Below are 5,035 nucleotides of genomic sequence, written 5' to 3'. Positions count from 1 at the left end.
GGGAAATTCTCTGCTTTCTTTCTTTTTGGTTTTATAACAGCTTTATTGAAATATAATTCACATGCCGTATAATTCATCCATTTAAAATGTATAATTCAGCGGTTTTCGGTATATTCAGTTTTTCCACCATCACCACAATCCGTTTCAGAACATTTTCATCACCCCAGAAAGAACCCCCAACCTGTTAGCAGCCCTCCCTCCCCTCAGCACTAGGCAGCCACGAATCTACTTTCTGTTTCTATAGATTTATCTCTCTGGACACTTAACATAAATGGAATCATATGGGATCTTCTGTGACTGGCTTCTTTCATATAGCATAATGTTTCCCAGGTTCGTCCATGTTATAGGATGTATCAGTACTTCATTGCTTTTTATGGCCAAATAATGTTCCACTGTATGGATAGACCACATTCTATTTATTCATTCCTTGGTTTACAGACATCTGAGTTGTTTCCATTTTGGGGGTATTATGAATAATGCTGCTATGCACATTCAACAAGTTTTGTATGGACATATGTTTTCATCTCCCTTGAGTATATATCCAGGAGTGGAATCTACTTTCTTCTAAAAGGAAAAAAAAAAAAAGTCCCCAAGTCAACATATGTATAGGGAGAGTGGATTTAAAATATCACTTGTAGCTGTGACAGAACAAGTGAACTTCATGAGCATGGGGGCTACAGCTGGGCCTGGCACATACTAGAAGCTCAGTGAATATTTTCGAATGAATGCCCAAAGGCTTACTCATTCTGCTATCCCCAGTGGAAAGGCCCAGGGTTGGAAATGCGGCAAAAATGGCTCTCTATCCATTCATCCATTCATTCAACAAATATAGTGGCACAGAATAGTTCATTCAATGTCATTTGAATTTAATCAACTGTTGAGAGTTTCTTGGACAAAGCTGGAGAAGTCCCTACCCCTGTGTGTGAGGAACTCCGTCGAGAAGGGAATACAGACAAGTAAACAGCACCGTTAACACAGGAAGAGAAACAGGCCGCTTTCTTTCCCCTCTCATTTTTGGTGTTTCCTTTTTGAGCCAGTGATGCTTCCCCTAAATTCTTGGTGTGGGGTTCCTCTTGTCCCCAGGGCAGAAGCAGCAGTGGGGAGAGAAGCTCCATCTTCAGGGGAGCTTGGTCCGTCTTTAAGAACCTATCCTTGGGCTTCCCTGGTGGCGCAGTGGTTGAGAATCTGCCTGCCAATGCAGGGGACACGGGTTCGAGCCCTGGTCTGGGAAGATCCCATATGCCGCGGAGCAACTAAGCCCGTGCGCCACAACTACTGAGCCTGCGCGTCTGGAGCCTGTGCTCCGCAACAAGAGAGGCCACGATAGTGACAGGCCTGTGCACCGCGATGAAGAGTGGCCCCCACTCGCCGCAACTGGAGAGAGCCCTCGCACAGAAACGAAGACCCAACACAGCCAGAAATAAATAAATAAATTAAAAAAAGAACCTATCCTTGGGTGCCCTTATACCTTTTTGTCTGAAATCAAGGACCTACCCTAACTCGTTTACGGAATAAAGGGCATCTTGCCTAATGCCTTTTTCTGACTGTTGACCTGTTTCCGCTGTACTCCTGAGAACAGCCTAAGCTGTGTAGGCGCCTTGGGTTCAGAGATGAACAAAGACAGCCCCTGTCTACCTGGACCTCCAAGCCTGATGGGCAGGGCGCATGGTCCACGAGCAGCCCCGAGGGACAATAGGGCTCAGATGGGGACACTGGCGCTGGACCTGCCTCTGGGCCTTCTGTCTGAGAATATACAACTTTCTGTGTTTTATTAACTTGTCAAATACATTCTTACATCAGGTCCTGGTATACTTAGAGTTTTCATGTGTATCATTTTTTTTTTAAAAAAGAACATATTCATTTATTCATTCATAAACATTTATTGAGTACCTACTATGTGCCAGGTCCTCAGCGCAAAACAGAGATAAGTAAAACTTTACCTTGAATTGTGACTACCTCAGAGTCCAGCAAGAGAGAAAGACAAGTAAATCACAGGGAGCCCTGAGTATGTGCTGTAATGGGGGATGTACGGGAGATGTATTATTTTTATTCTATCTCACATATGATTTTCTCATTTAGAATATATTGTTACACCCATATGAATCTTATATATGATTTTAGTCATGTATCTTACATATATTCTGTTCTCATCTGGGTTATATGTAATTATATGTATTATTTTTGCTTTTAAATTTTATGATTTTACTTCTCAAAAGATAGTTTATAGCTTTCTACTGTATCTTTGAGTTTTATCTTTTTAACAATATAATCTTTTGAAAAAGATGCTTTTTTCCTCGTGATTTTAATGGTGGTGCATTTTCCATGGAGAAAATTTAGAAAATATAGAAGAAATAAATACATAAATAAAAATAGCTTCTCATCTCACACCACCCAGGGACAGGAATTGTCTACCTGCTACTGTCTTTCCTTCTAGTCTTTTTTCTAGGCTATATGCAATGTTATGGGTCTTATTATAAGAGTGGGACACACTCTTATTAAGACACATGGTATTTAATTTTAATGAAATTGGTAGGGGTGCAGGTGTCTCAGAGGATGAAGTATCCACACCTTCGTTCCCAAAGAAGGTCTTGATTTTCTTCCTCTCTGGGTCCCCAATCACCCCATCCTGACTACTAAATTGAGGAGCCCAGGGCATAACCCCATGGCGGCAAGGGTTTCTGGCAGGCCTGGGACTGGGGTTCTGAGGCTGTGCCCAAGGTCGGGGCGTCAACCCGGCTCCAGAACCTGAGCCCTTGCTCACCCTGGGGCGGGGGTGGAGGTGAGGGGAGAGCAGGTGAATTACTGGGGGTCAGGGGGAGTGTCACTGCCCCCCCAGGGCCTTCTAAATAAGGGCCTGGAATCTGCTGTATCAAGAGACAGCTGAGAATCCACGTGGCCCCAGAGTGGCTTGTGTGGGGTGGGGGGCACTGGAAAGCCAAGACCCACCACCCAACATTTCGCTGCCCTCCAGCCTCTTTGAGAAAGGAACTTCTCGGGGAACAGCGTGTAACGTACACGCAATATTATCCCAGCCTGGGAAGTGGAAGTTCTGGTTCTCTTTGTTGAGCGGTGGTGGCCTCACGATGGTTCTAGGAGGGGGGTTGCTCTGACCCCTTTACAGCGAGGTGGAAACTGAGGCTGGGAGAGGTGGGGTGACATGTCCAAGGTCACGCAGGGTTGAGGTGACCCTAAGACAGGCACTGTTAAGCCCGATGCTCTCCTGCCCCTAACCCGGGCCGTCCTGGGCTCTGTCTGCGGCTCCCTTCTCCGCTGGCACTGAGCATTCCGTAGGGTAAATTTCCCAGCCTGGGTCCCCACCTCCTCCTCACCTCCTCCCTCCATCACCGCACAGGCAGGAAACACAGGCTCCCCGTCTCGGCTTCCCAGCAGCCCCCGGCCGTGGCCTTCACATACAAATATTTATCTAGTGAATTAATAAACACAGAGAGAGGAGGCCTGCAGATAAAACCAGGCTGGAGCATAATCCTCCACATAGGTTCTCCTGGAGGTCTCTACGTGCACAGCCGCGTGGCACTGTGTGTGTGTGTGTTGGTGGTGGAGGTGATAAAAGAGTCGGATAATGGAGTGCAGTGGTTTGACACGCGGACTCTGGAGCCCGGCTGCCTGGGTCTGAGTCCCAGCCTCTCAGCTGTGTGGCCTTGGACAAGTGACCGCCTCTCTCTGTGCCTCTTTCCTCCTCTGTGAGACGGTGCCGTGGTCAATGGTCCACACCTCCTACTTCACGCAACAGTGCTGGTACTAGAGTCAGCACAGTGCCCGGCACGTAGCAAAAGCTTTTAGAGTGAAACAAAATATTGGGGAAACGGAGTCAAGATTCCGAGATGAAGTAACTTAACAAGAGAGAAGCCACTTGCACCAGGAAGCTCCCCAGAGGAGATAACATCTGGAATGTTCTGGAATTCTGCCTAAAACCCCCCAGTGGCTCCTCAGCTGTCCTCAGAACCAACTCAGAGAGGGTCTGTTTATTGTTTCCGTGGTTCACAAGGCTCCACGCTGTCTGGAACCCAAATTAACCTCTTGATTTGACCCCCACGAACGTGCTCTGCTTGCATCTTCCCCACCTTGGCCTCCTTATCCCCCTCCCCCCAGCATTGGTTCCAGCCCACAGCCCGGGAGCTGTTTCTGACTGCCTCTTCTCTCTCTCAGACCCTGCAGCCTGTACCACATGCTGTCCCTCCAACACGCAACTGCTTCTCCTGATGGCCACCAGTGCTCGCCCCTCAGGCCTGACCCATCTCCCACCCGGATGCAGCAGGAGCCTCTTATCTGAGACCCTACGTCTGCTTCTACTCTTGGCCCCAGAGCCGCCGGGGATCCTTTCAAAACCCAGCTCTGAGGTCGCCACCTCTCTGCATTCGGCTCCCAGGAGCTTCTCAGCGCACGTGGAAGAAACCCCCAGATCCTGCTGCAGCTCAGCAAGCCCCAGCCTCCGGGGTCCAGCTCTCCTCCTCTCCTCCTGTGTCACTCCTCTGCTTGAACCACACAGGCCTCCTTGCTGTTCCCCTCAGAGCCTGTGCACCTGCCGTGCCCTCCCCCGACATGTGCCTTTCTCCACAAGCTCCCGTGTTCCCCTCCAGGTCTCTGCCCAAATACCACCTCCCCAGGGCCTCCCCCGACCCTCACCTGCAGTACCCCCAACTCTCTCCACACGTACACCCTAATCTCTTCACCTCTTTCCTGCCTTAGTTTCTCTTCACAGTGCTCATCTCCAACTGAAAGTATATTACAGTGTGATTTTATTTATAAAACGTATAAATAATTTTTAAAATTTACAATATTGTCTATCTCTCAAGCTCATAAGACCTGGGAGAGCATAGACGTTTCCTGAAGGAAAGAGGGCAGGAGGAAAGGGATGCAGGCAGGAAGGAAGGGAGGAAGGAATGGAGGGTTTGTCTGATCTGATCCCATCCAGCTGGGAGGCCGCAGGAAGGAGGGGAGAGATGAACCCCAGGCGCGAGGATATTTGGGGGGGACAGCCTGTCTGGCTCACAGGGCATTGTGGAATATGAGGCGG

This window comes from Balaenoptera acutorostrata, chromosome 2 (assembly GCF_949987535.1).
Source record: "Balaenoptera acutorostrata chromosome 2, mBalAcu1.1, whole genome shotgun sequence".
In the NCBI taxonomy this organism is placed as follows: Eukaryota; Metazoa; Chordata; class Mammalia; order Artiodactyla; family Balaenopteridae; genus Balaenoptera; species Balaenoptera acutorostrata.
This window is presented reverse-complemented; position numbering follows the sequence as displayed.